This window comes from Piliocolobus tephrosceles, chromosome 6 (assembly GCF_002776525.5).
Source record: "Piliocolobus tephrosceles isolate RC106 chromosome 6, ASM277652v3, whole genome shotgun sequence".
NCBI lineage: Eukaryota > Metazoa > Chordata > Mammalia > Primates > Cercopithecidae > Piliocolobus > Piliocolobus tephrosceles.
Window position 1 is genome coordinate 36896250 of NC_045439.1, and position 17361 is coordinate 36913610.

Genomic DNA, 17361 nt, shown 5'->3' on the forward strand with positions numbered 1-17361 from the left:
AGCTCACTGCAGAGAAAGACAATTCATTTCTTTAATAGGGAGCCTAGGGGGAACGCTCTAATGATACTTTTCAAGTTTTTCCCTTCCAGGGTGACTGTGGTTTGGAACACAGAAGTAACTGACAAATCCCAAACAGTCAAGCTGAAGGTCTACTGTACACAAAAGACTCCTCCAACACTACTCTCAAATTAAAAACTTCATGAGTATTCCCGCAGTATGCTAACTCCACGCCAGCAAGTACTATGTCCATTTTGTTCTTTGTTCATAACTGTATACCTAGTGCCTATAACAGGCATCCACTAATTATTTGCCAGACAACTAGACTTATTTCCCTTTGGTTTCTGCAGCAACTACCTACCAGCCTCCCACCAGCCTGACATCATAGCCTAACCAGATTATCAGCTCACAAATTATTATGACTTGAGGGTACATGTAAAGGAAAGATGGATCGATGAATTCTTACAAAACTCAGAGCCTGTTTTTCTTGCTATTCTGCTGTGTAACAAGCAAAATCCCCATAGGACAGAAACAAGGATGTAGACAGTCTTCCCATGGCAGAGTTTCTACCTGGAGGCAGATGGAGGATTGATAAAGGGGTAGACCAGATAACACACCACTGATTAATTTCCTAGCAATGCCTCAAGCATGCCAACTGAAACAGCAGCACCCATACTAAACACAAGACTCTGTTCACTGGTTTTCTGGGATAGGGAAAGCCAGTATATATGACCTGTTTCCTTCATGCCTGGTTAGAGACATACAGTTATAGATGTGTGGTCACGCTGCATTTAGGTGGGTAGCTGATTTCACATACCGTAAGTCCAAGGAAGTCGAGACACAGCTCTGAAGGGTTTGGTCAGTTAATGGGGTGTGGGGGCAGGATCAGTTCTCCCAGACAGAGAACACACCCATTGGCCTGGGGTCAGGTGGGGGCTTTTTTTTTTTTTTTTGAGACAGGGTCTCAACTGTGTCACCAGGCTGGAGTACAGTGGCACCATCATAGCTCATTGCAGCCTTGACTTCCCAAGCTCAAGTGATCCCCCAACTCCAGCTTCCCAAGTAGCTGGGACTACAGGTGTGTGCCACCATGCCCAGCTAATTTTTAATTTTTTTTTTTTCTTTTCTGTAGAGATGTGGACTCTCACTATGTTGCCCAGGCTAGTCTTGAACTGGTCTTGAGCAACTGTCCCACCTCAGCCTCCCAAAGTGCTGGGATTACAGGTGTGAGCCATCATACCGGGCCAGGTGGCATTTTTGAATGGCAAAGATACACAGCACAGAAATTTAAAAGTTAAGCAGGCCCAGTCTAAACACAACTACAACAATTTTTTAAAGTGAAAGCAAGTTTATTAAGAAAGTAAAGGAATAAAGAATGGTTAATCCATAGGCAGAGCAGCCCTGAGGGCTCTGCACCCATTTTAAGAACAGTTTTCTTTCAGAAGAATTGGACTTCAAGACTCATTTCCTTTGTAATTTCACTATTAGATTCAAAACTACAATCACAGAAGTAACTTGAATTTGTTCCCAAAAATATGAGCCATGACACCCTGCTGGACTCCCAATCCCCATTCCTGGTCCAGGCCCAAAAGAGGGGGAGAAACAAAGAGGTGATCACACCGGGAGAGAAAAGCACTAGACTAGGAATCAGGGGCCTTGGCTTCTCCACTATCCCTTTCACCTCTCAGGCAAGTCAGCTCTGAGCATCCATTTCCCATTTGCATTTCTTTAAAATGAGGAGGTAGAACAAGAAGAACCCCAAAGTCCCATTTTTCCAACTCTAACATTTCATGAGCCTAGAGTCTCTCTTCATATACTTTGTCGTGCAGGGAGTTTTGGTGGCATCTAGATACCAACAGTGAAAAATCTGGATCTTCAACTACGAGTCTCGTCTCACTTCACTCAACCTTTGGAAACTCTTAGGATTTGGGAATCAAATTTGTATTAACAGGTAGGTCCTCCTCCAAATCACAAAATTTTTGGCAATGAATTTTGGCAGAGAAGTTACAGCTGCATTCACACACATTTACACATACACAGGAGGAAACTTTCTAGAAGAACTGATCCTTGGCCTTGGCTCCAGATCCAGGAACCCAGAGAAGAGAGTTCAAGTTCCTAGTTTTTGTCTGTCTTGCTGGACAAAGGGCATGTGCCCTATCCCTCCTGTTTCTCTGCAGTGTAACTATCTCGATCCTCTGTTAAATCACTAGGTAGCCTGCATATGCACACTTTCAAGAGCTTTTACTGGGGATCTAGGAGGAGGGAAAGCAAGACTAGCTATTGAAAGCAAGACTAGCTGTTGGTCACAAGTGCTAGTACAGGCTGAGTGTCCCTTATCAGAAATGCTTGGGATCACAAATATTTTAGATTTTGGAATATTTGCATATATACAATCAGGTATCTCAGGGATGGGACCCCAGTCTAAACACAAAATCCATTTATATTTCATATACCCCTAATACGCACAGCCTGAAGATAGTTTTGACTGCAATCCAAAACATGAGGTCAGGTGTGGAATTTTCCATCATGTGGGTGCTCAAAAAGTTTAAGATTTTGGAGCACTTCATATTTCAGATTAGGGAAACTCAACCTGTGGTTCCAATTAGAACAAGGGCAAAAGGAGACATTCTGTTGCATTATTTCATTAATATGGTTGGCATGATGTAAAACCACCCAGGGACACATCCTGTAGAGGAAATGACACTCCAAGCAGCACCATCTGCTCCTTTTTGTGTCTGGCATGATCTGTTTTTAACCTCAGGTTACACCTGAGGTCCACCTGGAAAAGCCCTGTGGCAGCTGTTCTAAAGAGCACTCTTTCTCGGATCTACATTTTCAGGGCACTCACAGCCCCTCTCCCTCTTCCCTGTCTTGCTGGCTGTCTCTCTAGTCAATAAGCATTCCACTCCCCAACCTAGCAGAAGCCTCTGAGCTGGTGCACAGAACCCTGGCATGGAATTTTTCACAAGAAAAGGAAAAGCTTCTGAGAACTATAAATCATATTTGATAAGGAAGGCTTTAGGGGTTCATGGTAAAGTTCTCTCTATAAAACACAAAGATGAGATTTAGAGCCGAGGCTTCGCATTGAAAATCCTCTTTATTTTTTTTAAAGCAGCAGTACATGTGCATTGAATTTAGGCACTATTGCGTCTGTCAACTCACCAATGGTTAAAGTTTTGCACCAAATATTTGGAAACAATGCTACTGGAGAGTTCAAACTTAAAAACAGGATTCTCTCTTTTTGTTTTTGGGTTTTGGAATTTTTTTGGTGGCACCTTTTCTTGATCCAGGGCAATATCCGCAACACCACATTAGGGCCAAGAGTTTACTATAACACGGTTCTTCCTCAAACAAACTGCATAACCTAGTAGAATGTTAACCTCAAAGTAGAGACATGGATGGATACAGCTTTAAAGATATCTCCTTGAGAAATGAAACATATACCCACAGAAAAACTTATGCACACATGTTCTTAGCAATACTGCAAAATTATTCGTAACCAAAAAACAGAAACAACCCAACTGTCCATCAGGTTATGAATGGATAAACAAAATGTGGTATATCAATACAACAGAATAGCATTCAGCAATAAAATGGAATGAAGTACTGATACATGCTAAAACATGAATAAGCCTCAAAAACATTATGCTAAGTGAAAGAAGCCAGTTACTAAAGACCACATATCATATGATTCCAGCTATATGAAATGTCCAAACAGGCAAACCTATAGAGAGAGAAAGACGAATGGTCGCCTAGGGCTAGATGGGATTGTAGAGAAATAGGGAGTGACTTTTTGGGGTGACGAAAATGTTCCAAAATTAGGTTATGGTGATAGATGTACAACTCTGTAAATATACTAAAAACTACTGAATTGTACTTTAAGTGTGTGAATTTTATGACGTGTTAAAAAAAAAAAAGCTAAGTGAAAAAAATACAAAGCTGAATGTACAGGTACTACCAGCTGAAGATGGAAAAAACAGAATACACATTATGTTTATATTAGGGTGGTAGAATCATGCTGATTTTTTTTCCCTTTTATTTTCCAAGCTATCTGTAATCTTGTGCTTCCCCACCAAAAAACATCTCTCGGTCTTCTTTCAAACAGTTTGCATAGACTGCTATAATTTAAAAAGGAAATTAAGTAAAATCACCTTTTTCCCTTTTTGCAGTTACCTTTTACAAGCCTCCGTCCACTTAGTTTGTTGAGCTCAACCGAGAATAATCTAAAGGAAAAATTGGATAAACAGGCTCTTATGCCATTCCCAGAAGCCAGTTTCATTTTATTGTCTTTGTCAGAAGCTGAAGCCTAGTCTAGCCAAAGAAAATTTCAGCAAGGACAATTTACATAAAGGGCAACTCCACACTCTAATCTTAAATTTCTGTGGGTGAAGGCAAGTCACTGCTGGCAGTAGGTTGGACTTGGAAAGATTAGACATTCCCTCTACTCTACAAAGGGTGGCAAGGAAGGGGAGGCTGGGAAAGATCTCTATTTGTGTCTCTTCTCTGAGGTTTTGTATCCAATCTCCAACTGCAGAATCCTGAATCATTTTTCATCAGAGAAAATCCTCTTCTGAGTAATAAAGAATTGTCAGTCACCACCTCTGCCATCTGCGAACCCACTGAGAATCTATTACTGTCATCAGGAATCCCAGGCTAACCTCCCTCAAACCAAGCAAGGAGACTTTGCCAAAAAATAAAATAACATAAATTTAAAATAAAATAAAATAAAATAAAATAAAATAAAACACTTGTGTATGTGTGTAGGAGGGGGGAGTACATTTAAGGGCACAATGCTATCAGGTAATTTTAAGGATCTACTAACACTGGCGACAGTAACAGGGAACTACATCTGTTTCTGTTTGAGAAAAATGCTTCAGTAATATCCTGTTTCAGGAGTACTGTGTGAATTCTTGGCACGCAGCCTTCAGATGTTTCAAGGGTGGTTATTTTCCCTTTTTGAGATACAAGAGCCAGGGAGGGAGACTACATCACAGGCAACACCACAGTCTGTGAAATTAGTTTCAGTTCTCACTGCTGCACTTCCTGCTGTCGCTGTATCCAGTACCTTCACAGATGCTTAACTGTCCCAAGCCTTGATAGTAGCACAGTTGGCCTTTCATGGCTGAAGTGACCCAGCTCAGTGCCACTGCAAGGTCCACCAGCAGAGCGACTTCCACACTCAAGTAAGAACCAGAGGACAAGAGAGCAAATGGAGGAACCCTGCTGGTTTCTAGGCCATAAAAACTAAAAAGGCAAGAAAAAGGACACCATCGCAGACACACGAGCACGAGAAGAACACAGGTGCCTAACAGGCTCTGCCGTGAAAACCTAAGCCTTGTAAGAGGTACCTCTTTCCCCAGAACTTGTACTTTTTAAGATAAAAGGTTCTTACACAGAAACACAAACTTGCACTCATCCAAGGGACACACAATGGCTGTTGCCTTGAATCCAAGCCAGGGGTGGAGTGAACAGATCTTCATGCACAAGGACAGTCCACCCAAAGGTTCCTGAGTAGTATGGAGCTCATGAGAAACCTGGGGAAAGTCTCTATTTCCCCTAGTTTTGCATTTGTCCCAAAGCTTACCCTTAACCAAATGTCCTAATCCTCAACCTTTAAGTCTGCAACAAAGCAATGTTTGCTCTCAAAGTTGAAAAAAAGACAAGACATGGGGTTCCTTCCTCTATTGGCTCCTTCTGATCTTTCTCCTACTGCTTGGGCGAACACCCTCTAATAAGACTTCCATAGTGTCCAGACAGAAAGAGGGAAAATAAATCCTGCTTGTCAGCTTTAGCTAGGAGACAGCATGTCAGTTCAGGAGCTTAATAACTCACTTCATGTATGGCAATTATACAACCTGGGCCCAGTGGATCTGCTGACGTTCGGGCCTGCAAGTGTGAACTGTCTCTTAGTAAACGGGGAACTAGAGGGGAAAGACAACCATGTGTGCCCTCTGGCCTTCCCTCCCTGCTGGCAAGTGGTTCTGCTTCATTCTCCACAGTTCACTTGTTTGGTACTGAAATGAGGAAGAGTATGTACCTCACTTTTTTTTTAAAGATGCTGTATTTCTCCCAGCCCACAAATGATACCAGTAGTAACGTGGTTGTCAGAAGAGCTAAGGACATGAAAAAAGGGCAGAAGAAAATAAATATTTGAAGCAAAAGTCAAGTTTTTATGTGGGAAACGGACAAGCAGGGAGGGAGTGAAACAATGCTTCGTAGCAATAAACTTGAAAGAAGTTCTAACTTTTAAGTAACCAGGTGAATTATTACCTTTTGGAAGGGGGGTATGTGTGTATGTAGAGCGAAGGCTGCCACAGGAATTGCTGCCCCAGCAAAAGAGCAAAGGAGGATATCCCCTACTGAGAGATGCACCATTACATAAGAACACAAGCTCAGGCCGCACGCGGTGGTTTACTCCTGTAATCCCAGCACTTTGGGAGGCCAAGATGGGCGGATCACCTGAGGTCAGGAGTTTGAGACCAGCCTGGCCAACATGGTAAAACCCTGTCTCTACTAAAAATACAAAAATTAGCCAGGCGTGATGGCATGCACCTGTAGTCCCAGCTGCTCAGGAGGCTGAGGCAGAGAATCGTTTGAACCTGGGAGGCGAAGGTTGCAGTGAGCCGAGATTGCGCCACTGCACTCCAGCCTGGGTGACAGAGTGAGACTCTATCTCAAACAAATAAAAAAGAACACGAGTTCAATCATCACACCTCAGAGACTGGCCAGGAAAACAGACAAAGTGCTGAGATCTCTTTATCTGCCAGCCGGCATCTGTAACACCTCATTCCACCCTTCTTCCTCTTCTATCTCACCAAATTCTGGGCTTTCAGAAGGCAGGCTTCAGCGAAAGAAGTCAAACTCAGCCATTTGACAGTGGATTTGCTCTCAGGTGTTGAAACACTGAGCATCCTGGCACCTGGCTCTATCTAGGTGTAAGTGAGGATTTGTTTCATATGCCATTTCTACTACAATATCCAAAAAATTACTCTATAGACAGGAAGTCCTATCTATCAGGACTCATACCAATACTGTCCTCTGTTTAACTCGCTGGGCAGAAGTTCTTTCAGCAGCAAATGGCCAACAATGAAAGCTAACAACATAAACCAAAACAAACTGCCTTAAAGGCTGTGAGTCCATGAGAGCTGGATTCTGACTTATTCAATGCAGTACCTGCAATACATAGCACAGTGCCTGGCATACACTCTGTATCACATAAATACTTGGGAGTACTGAATGAAAGAATGAACAAATGACTCTTATGCAAACATACCGTAAGTGTGTACCCTGGAGAAAGAGTTTAGAATGCTCCTGATCTGAGAAACAGCCTGAAGCAGCAGTGCTTTGAGAAGGTTTTAGAAAGACTCCAGGTTCAATTTTACCAAAAGGTAAACAAACCAGAAACCAGCAGTATCATCTAGTAGTTCAGACTGTGGGCTCCACCATGAGATACCTATCTGACACAGGCGAGTTATTTAACTTGTTTGGTTTGGGTCTCAACTAGAAGAATGGGGATAATAATATCTACCTCAAAAGTCTGTTGTTTATTAAATAAGTTCAAAAAAGTAAAGCCCTTAGCACAAAGCTTGGTACTCAGTAAGTCCTCAAGAACCTTTCCATATCATTGCTGCTTAATTAAATACCTTCTTTCCTGAGATGCAGAAATACCTCACCCAACTCCAGGAAAATTTTAATTTCTGGTTGAACATGCTTCTAGCTAAAAACATAAAGCCCAGAGAACTCAGAAGTCAGTGCCAAGCACATGTCTCTACTAGCCTCCACTAGATGGTGACAATTTGGGTGTGGAATTCCCAAAACAGAAAAGGTGTGTGCGCGTAACTCCTATGTATTTTTTTAACACGAGAGGAACGAAAACAGCAAGAAATGAATTAACTTCTGTGAAGGGTGGAAAGCCACACTTACCATCTCTGTAGTTCAAAAAAGGGGGTAAATCCCTAGGCCTAATTGAACCGAGTAATCTTACTGCACCTCTGGAAGAGCACACAGGAGCCCAGTTAGCAAGAGCAACAAAGCCCAGCATGTCGCCTGCCACCGAAAGAAAATTCTGTGGGAACAACAGCTTTAGGCCTCTTTGCCCAGACGCCAACTTCCCTTTAACCAGACCAAGACTATTCTGACGCCTCTTTGCTCCTGGGTCTTGCTGTCCGCATAACCACCTCCCCCTCCTGCTCCTAAATTCGTCCAGAGTAACTTTTCTCCACTTCAGCAGCTCCCCAAACACGACTCCCATGAGGGAGAGTCAGATCCACACTCATAGCTGGGGTCTCAAAACCAAGCGTAAAAAAGGAAAGTCTGTATGTACGTGCCTACTTTTTGAAAGAAAAGAGCTGGTTTCGGGGAGTTTAGCCAGGTTAATAAGAGACGTTTTTGAGATTAAAGAGCAGCCGAGGCGCGGGGACTCCCGAATGCTACGGAGCGCACAGGCTGGCTCTGAGATTTCCTCAGGAAATTCACCTTCTCTAAGCCAGCCCTGCCTGCCCCAGGGCAAGCCCCGCAGCTTTGCTGGGCTGAGGGCAGTAATGACAGTGGCACAGAGGGCCTCTGCCTACCTCCTCTGCACCCACCGGCACGGCGTCTGGCTCTGCCGGCGCTGCCCCGGCAGCGACGCGGGACGGCGCGCCCCGGACCGCAGGTCACTAAGTTCCCGGCCGCAAACCAGCCGCCGGTCCCCCCGGCCGCGCAGCCCCCACTGCCGGCTCGCCGGCCGCGCCACGCCAGCGCGGGGCTCCCAGCGGCGCGGTTCGCGGCCGGGTGACAGCGGGCCGGCGCAGAGCAGAGCGGGGAGCCGCCGAAGCCGGCCCGGGCTCCGGCCAGCGTCACTCCTGGGCGGTGCGCGCTGGTCCCGCGCCCCTGACAGCCGGCCGGGCGGGTCGGTGGCACAATGCCGGCCCCGCCGCCCCCCGCCCGCGGTGACAACTCACCCGGGAGCCGGCGGAGACCTCCGGGATGGGGGCGCTCACCGCTTCCACGCCGCCGCTTGCGCGCGCCCGCAGCCTTCTCGGGTCTAGGCGAGGCCCCGCGTGCCCTTGTCTAGCTCGCTCTGGCCGGCGCGGTGGGCAGACGAAGCGGGCGGGAGGGAGGGAGGCGGCGGGGCGGTCGCCTGCTTGGGAGAATAGAACTCGGCGCTACCGGCGGCTGCAGCACCCGCGTCACTAACCCAGCTGTACCGCGCGGGCGGGGGAGGCCCCGCGGAGGAGAGGGGGCGGGGAAGGGGCGGGGCCAGGCGCGCACGCAGCAGCGACGGCGTCGCGCCGGCGTCGCGCCGCCGCAACCGCCCCGCCGGGAGGCCCCGCACGCAGGCGCCGCGGGCCGGGCCAGGTACCCACGGGAGAAGCGACGCGGTTGGGGAAGTGGGGGGTCCTTAAAGGGACAGTCCCTCTGCGCTGCAGTGGATGGGGCGGTGGCACCGACTCAGCTGGACGGTGCGGCGTTTGCAGTGCGCTCTCCAGTTCGTTTACTATTATTATTATTTGCATTATTGAATTACTATTATTTGAAAAGAATTGTACTGCTGTCAGGTTTACAAGGCTTTTGACGCATGTTGCCTTGTTAGCTGTTGAATTGCTCGTCTGACCTATCTCTGAAGCAGGTTATTATCTCCCTGTTAAGCAGTACTCCAAACTGGTTCCTAGCCTGCCAACATTAAAGCTGCCCGGGGGGTAGGTGGGGGTGAAAATGCAGATTCGGGGCCCCACCTCCAGCCATTGTGGTTCAGTGGGGTCGGACTTGGGAATCTGTATTTTCACTAGCATTCCGAAGTGAGTGATCCTTCAGCATGCTAAAAGCACACAAGGGATCTCAAGGTTGAGAAAACCGCAGTTCAGAGGCACGACTGGCAGAGCCCGGGCTAGAAGCCTGCCACATTCCTAACTATTCCTATTTCCCCTCTTGGGCCTTGCCTCCTGGGGCTATTTTCTAGGACATACTGAGTGAGCAGTTTGTGCACTGTATGGCTACATCGTTTATTGGTGATCTTTCATGCAGTGTGTCCAGGTTTATGTGTTTACAGGGCCCATGGCGCCTTGATGGGGAAGACTCTGGCTTTTTATCTTTGTGCCCCAGGGCCTTGTACCGTGTAGGTCTCAGAGGTCCTAAATAAATGTTAAGGAACTCCTACTTGTAAATCAGTGGTAGAGTTCACATCTGGACCTACAGACTTGTGTCTTTGCTGCAGCTTGGGTCAGGCAGGCCTCTTCTCCCAGATGCTCTTGGACAAAAGGATACACCTTCTCAGGGCCTCTCACCAGGCCTAGTTCTAGTAGGCTTTCAGGAAAAGTGCTGTGAATTAACAGGGCATGTCCTTGTGAAGTAGCTTGAACCAAATAAACAGGATGCTCCTCCCCATGCACACAGACCCATCCCCAAAAGAACCCTTCCCTTCTGGGCCCCACAGCAACCTGTGGCTTGTTGCTAAAATGCCTTTTTCATAAGCCTATCCTTGTTCTGCCTTCTTTCGTCCTTGCCTTCTTGGGTCCACACTCATTAGAGAAGATGGGCACCCCTCCCTTCCTGCTCATTTGGGGCCACACTGCCCAGACCACTAGAAGATTGAAAAGCAAACTTCAGAACTACCTGGGTCTGCAGCAGAGCGCAACCAAATCAGTGTGGGCAGCAGGAACACGCCAGGCAGACCCAAGGCTCGGGGAGGGGACAAGGAGGGAAGGAAGCAAGGGGAAGGGATGCAGAAGAATTGGAGAAGACAAATGGAGAGAAGGAGAAAAAGAAGAAAGGGAAGAAAGCAGGCATGGATGGTTCAGGTCAGATCAAATGCCGAGGTAACTGAGCCCTTGGCTGTGCACTGAAGTCAGTTTGGCCACTAAGAGGCTCAGTAACTTCACGCAAGAACTGCCACCTTATAAAATCCCTTATGAGACCCTATGCAGATCTGTCCATCACTACCCAAAAATCCTCAGCTGGGCACGGTGGCTCACGCCTGTAATCCCAACACTTCGGGAGGCTGAGGCGGGCGGATCACGAAGTCAGGAGTTTGAGACCAGCCTGGACAACATGGTGAAACCCCTTCTCTACTAAAAATACAAAAATTAGCCAGGCATGGTGGCACATGCCTGTAATCTCAGCTACTCGGGAGTCTGAGGCAGGAGAATCGCTTGAACTCGGGAAGCAGAGGTTGCAGTGAGCCTAGACCGTGCCATTGCACTCCAGCCTGGGTGAGAGAGTGAGACTGTCTCAAAAAAAACCAAAAAAACAAAAATCCTCTCCCAGACCTTCAGGGTCCACAGAATGAACTCAAACTCATCAGCAAGGACTGTAGTATCCTGTGCTCTCCACAACTGGGCCCAAATGCTCTCCATCCCTCCACACACCCCACTCCAGCCTGCCCATACCACCTGCTGGTCTCTAACAAGCCATTCCTGTCACATCTCAGTCACAAACCAGGTGCCCATGCTATTTCCTCAATCTTGAAGGCCTTCTCCACTTACCCTTCAGAATCTTCCCAAAGCTGCTGCTTCTACTTTTCTGTGGCACTTTGGTTGAGCCCACAGAATAGTATTAAATTTAAATTTTTAAACATTTTAAATATGTATGTATGTATGTATGTATTTTGACGGAGTCTTGCTCTGTCGCCCAGGCTGGAGTGCAGTAGCATGATCTGAGTTCACGGCAACCTCTGCCTCCTGGGTTCAGGGGATTCTCCTGCCTCAGTCTCCCGAGTAGCTGGGATTACAGCTGGGATTAGCATCCATTTCCTTCTGCTTTGAATTGCCAGAATCAGGGTCAAGTCTCCTCCCTTTATAAACGCCGGCTCACCAGCCTTTCCTGTCTGCTCTTCCTCTCCCATCTGAAGTTCCACTGGCCTCCTCTGTTGAGCTGACGAAAAGCCCCTGTTACATTCTACACATAGCCCTTGCTCTTCTCACCCGCAAAATGGAATGGTACTTCCTGGTCTGGGGTGAATACCACCTTTCTGTCATTGAAAAGATCTCACAAGATGAAGGTTAAGAATAATTTAGACTTAGACATTCTCAAGTGGGAGGGATCATAGATTTTTAAAAATAAAATTGTTTAAAAATTTTTTAAGATTTTTTTTTTTTTAATTTAACAGCTTTCTCACACCTGGAATCCCAGCATTTTGGGAACCTGAGGCAGGCCGATCATTTGAGGCCAGGAGTTCAAGACCAGCCTGACCAACATGGCAAAACCTCATCTCTACTAAAAATACAAAAAGTAGCCGGACATGGTGGTGCACACCTGTAATCCCAGCTATGTGGGAGGCTAGTCAAAAGAATTGCTTGAACCTGGGAGGCAGAGGCTGCAATGAGCCAAGATTGCGCCACTGCTCTCCAGCCTGGGCGACAGAATGGGACTATGTCTCAAATAAATAAATTAATTAACAGCTTTATTGAGATATTCACATACCAGCAAGTTACAGTTTAAATTTGTATATTTATTTTGTATAACTTTACAAATTGTACAAATTTGTACATGTACAATTGTACATTTAGTGTGAACAATTCAGTGGTTTTTAGTATATTTACAGAGTTGTACAATATTTTAGAACATTTTCATGACCCTAAAAAAACTCCCCATTAGCAGTCACTACCCGTTTCCTCCCTCCCTACCACCTTCCCTGCCTCCCTCCCTAGGCAACCAACAATCTACTTTCTGCCTCTATAGATTTGCCTATTCTGAGCACTCCCTATAAATGGAATCATACAAATATGTGGCCTTTATAATTGATTTTTTGTGTCTTCCACCCAACATAATGAATTTTAAACCAGAGCTAATTTTTTATTTTCACTTTTTAATTCAGACCCTGCCTTATTCTAAAAGGATTTAAAATGGCTCTTTGAACTAATATACCTGGGTCCTTCCAGATTTCCAGCATAAATCTTTTTTTTTTTTTGGACAGAGTCTTGCTCTGTAGCCCAGGCTGGAGTGCAGTGGTGTGATCTGAGCTCACTGCAACCTCTGCCTCCTGGGTTCAGGGGATTCTCCTGTCTCAGTCTCCCGAGTAGCTGGGACTACAGGTGCGTGCCACCACGCCCAGCTAATTTTTGTATTTTTAGTAGAGACGGGGTTTCACCATGTTGCCAGGCTGGTCTCAAACTCCTCACCTCAGTGATCAGCCTGCTTCTGCCTCCCAAAGTGCTAGGATTACGGGCGTGAGCCACCACACCCGGCCAATTTCCAGCGCAAATCTTAATACTCTGCTCTAAATCTAGGTGCTGGAAAATGGCACGGGGGTTAGATTAGTCCCAGCTGGTGGTGAGTAGAATAGCCAGCCATCCCAGTTTGCCTGGGACTAAGGGGATTCATGGCACGTGGGACTTCCAGTGCCAAAATTAGGACAGTCCTGGGCCAATCAGGATGAGGTAGTCATTCCTATGATAAGAGTCAGGAGGCATGGTATTCCTTTCATCTCCCAGGAATCTAACAAGGGGTGTGTGCCTTTACTGCTTGTAGGCAAAGGAGTTTGGCTCTCTGAAAGTGAGAGAAAAGGTTCAGAATAAGTACATGGAATCTCAGTTGCTATGGTTATTACATACAATAGTAGTTATGACAGCTACTATTTACAAAGCACCTACTGTGTATCAGGTGCTTGGTAGGGACTTTATGTGTAACCTCAATTTTGGCAACAGTCCTCCAAGTTAATTATCATTAACACCATTTTACAAGCAAGGCTTAGGAAGATTTTTTTTTGACATATCAAAACCACATAGTATGTATGTTGCAAAACCAGAATTCATTCTTGTTTGTCTGTTCCAAAGGTCACACTTTTCCAAATAAACCATGTGGTTCCTCCCACCCCCAATAAAAATAGCAAAATAAAGACTGAAATTGTCCTCATATATCTCTTGCTTTTTAAAAAAGTGCTTTTTTTTGCATACCAGCTAGTTTTTTTTTTTTACAACATCCCCATAAAATGCAGAGACATTATTTTCCCCAGTTTTACCTATAAGGAAGTTGAGGCATGGAAAGGTCACTAGCTTGTCTGATCTCATATGGAAATTAGCGTGGGTTTCATGTTTTGATTCAAGATTCCTTGGGCAGCCGTCAAAGCCCTGTGAAAGTAAACCCATTTGACCCCAGAGGAGGTGGAAGTATTCAGCCCATCCTCACCGCAGAATGTCAGAGTCCAAAGTGGGTGGGTTGTACAGGGCTAGGCCAACAGGAACTGAGAAGCAACTCCCACTCCAGAGGAAGAATATCTGGGCTCAGGTGGTTATCTGAATTTGTGAGCCTGCACCATCACCAGGGGCAACCCTTCTTGGAGCTTGTCAGGAGCCTGTGAGAGCCAGGCTTGGTGACGCAATCCCTGCCGGCCACCGGTCGGAGGGAGCTTTGTAGAGGTCATAGTTCAGGGCTTAGATCTAGGCTATTCACAGCAGCAGCTATGATTCCCTATCCACTCCAACTCTGACCCTAGCCCTAGAAAATGTGCACTTGAGGCTGCCCAATTAGCAGGTACATATAAGAGGGCAACCTAGCCCCACCTGCTTTTCTGAAGCATGTCTTTGACAACATTCTTTCCCTGACACAGATCAGGTTAACTGGTTAAAGTGTTGGCCCCATTTTTCACACAAGGAAAAGCCAAGGTAGAAAGGGAGCATCTACCTGCTATGTCCCCAGATGGTATCCCAGTGGAAGATGAATGAATACCAAATCCCCCCCACCCGTGGTGCCAACCAGCCTGATGACCTGCTGCTCCTCTTTGCCCTTTGCCCAAGGGCTGAGCAGTGACTCTGGGAGACAATCTGCAGGGAAGAAGGAAGGGACTGGGGATAGCCTAGGGCCTGAGGCCTTTCTAGACACAGCCAGCCCACAAACCCCTCCCACATACACATACACACACTGCTCCTGGTCATTGGACACTGTATTCCCTCCCTGATGGTTCATTTTCATGTGATTTAATGGTGAGAAGACAGAGCTGTGAAGCTCTGGCAGACACAACACCTCAGAAGGTCTTGGCTCTAGGACTTGTTGGCTGGATCAGTAGGGTCAGTCCCTCTTTTTTGCTAGCCAGGGACCTTCAAAATCAGGGTATTCTGATACCTCCAAAATCAGGGTATTTTGAAAGTGCTGATGATGGACCCCAAGGTGCAGGTTTACCCCCAGTCATGTCAATGAACCCCCTGAAAAAAGCTCCAATACATTAAGTATGTACTGTCTGCCAGACACTGCTAGTGGCTCCACGTATATGATCTAATTTTATCCCTGCAATAGCCTCTGAAATAGGTATTAATACTATTATCTTCATTTTGCATATGAGGAAACTGAGGTACATAAAGTTTAAAGATGAGGCCAAGGCCACAGTTACTAGAAGCATGTCCCGCTTCTTACGGAATACGGCTGTAATTTGCACTGTAAAAAGCAATGTGATTTTTAAAGGGGGACCAAAGCAGGTTACCTGCAGTGGTATGCTGAAGAGTGCTCGAACTGTCAAGAATCAATTCTAAAATGTCCAAGATTTTCGTAAGCTAGCTGTTAAACACAGCCTTTGTTAAAAATTAAATTATGGCCGGTAGCAGTGGCTCACGCCTGTAATCCCAGCACTTTGGGAGAACAAAGCAGAAGGATCACTTGAGCTCCGAAGTTTGAGACCAGCCTGGGCAACAGAGTGAGACCTCTTCTCTACAAAAAATACAAAAATTAGCCAGGCATGGTGGCACATGCCTGTGGTCCCAGCTACTCGGGAGGCTGAGGTGGGAGGATTACTTGAGCCCAGGAGGTCAGGACTAAAGTAAGCTGTGAATGCGCCTCTACACTCCAGCCTAGGTGACAGAGCAAGACTCTATCTTAAAAATAAATAAATAAATAAATAAATAAATAAATAAATAAATAATATATATATGTAAAATTAAATTATAGTTGTTAAAGTCATAAATACTCAAGTTACCACTTCCTAATTATTAGTTATTTTACTACATTGCATTTTTTTTTTTTACTTTTTCTGCCTCCCTCCTCTTACATTATACTCTTATCTATGCTTTCAAGTTTATTTATGTCTCATATCTATATGGTGGAAGTACATCATATTATGCTACTTCTCATCTCTTCTCAACTCCACATTCAGTGACATCACATTGATAGTTTGAAATCAGATACAGTGGAAGTATTTACACCACAGAAATTACCAAACATAAATCAGCTCCCACCTATAGAACAAGTTGCTAAACATTTACAATTGAAATGTGAAACATTTACATCTGGAAAACTGAAAGCTTCCAGCACGAGGGTCTGTAGCAGTAGTAGAGGAGGTGAACCCAGGGCTATCTGAGCTCACCAGCAGAGCCAGCAGAGTGAGTGGGTGCAGGGCGCATGTGGAGTATCTCTAGGAGGCAGCCAGACCACGTAGTCTCCATTTTACAGGGAAGGTGAATCCTCAGACCAGGTGAGAAATGTTTGATGCCTCAAAAGTATGTCAATTCCCGCCGGGCACAGTGGCTCATGCCTGTAATCCCAGCACTTTGGGAGGCCGAGGCGGGCGGATCACCTGAGTTCGGGAGTTCTAGACCAACCTGACCAATATGGAGAAACCCCGTCTCTGCTAAAAATACAAAATTAGCCGGGCATGGTAGCACATGCCTATAATTCCAGCTACTCGGGAGGCTGAGGCAGGAGAATGACTTGAACCTAGGAGGCGGAGGTTGCGGTGAGCTGGGATAGTGCCATTGCACTCCAGCGTGGGCAACAAAATAAAGATTTCTTACTTTCCATATCCCCCAATAGAGTGTGTTCACCAGTTACCAAGGGAGATGGAGGAACAGGAACCTAAGAGGAAGCCTGCCTGGAAGAAGGGGGCCGCTGGTCCTCAGTCCCTTGTGAATGCCTGGCCTCTAGTGGTGGGAGTAAGAATGCAGCCTCTGCCCTCCAACCTTAGGTCAAGATGCTGAAACCCTCTCCCTCCACAGAGTACAATCGTGGCATTTCCCAGCACAGAGCACAGGACAGCTGGGACAATCCGTGTGGGACAAATGGACGATGGACAGAAGCATCTGCTTCCAACAGGAGGGTCTCCACCATCCCCCTAGAACCTATGCCCCCTTTGGATAGTATTTTGTGACACTCCGCATCCCACTACCATGAAATGAAAATCAGCATAATCTGCCTATACACATAATTGCAAAAAATGAATGCATACATAGGTTCACCAAAAGACATGTACAAGCATGTTCACGGCATCATTATTCATAATGGCCAGACTCTAGAAACAACACAAATGGATATGGTATGTCCACATGATGAAAACGAACAAACTTCTGCCAGGCACAGTGGGCACAGTGGCTCACGCCTGTAATCCCAGCATTCTGGGAGGCCAAGGCGGGCAGATCACTTGAGGTCAGGAGTTTGAGACCAGCCTGGTCAACATAGTGAAACCCC

The 17361-nt window shown here is 46.1% G+C and overlaps 1 protein-coding gene across 1 annotated transcript in view; it reads right to left on the minus strand.

The window, feature by feature from the left end:
- Positions 1-9189, minus strand: part of SUSD6 (sushi domain containing 6) — a 103628-nt gene extending 94439 nt beyond the window's left edge. The window contains exon 1 of the mRNA XM_023182773.2: positions 8940-9189. The gene's annotated coding sequence lies outside the window, so the exon portion shown is untranslated. The remainder of the gene's footprint in view (positions 1-8939) is intronic.
- Positions 9190-17361: the final 8172 nt, after the last annotated feature.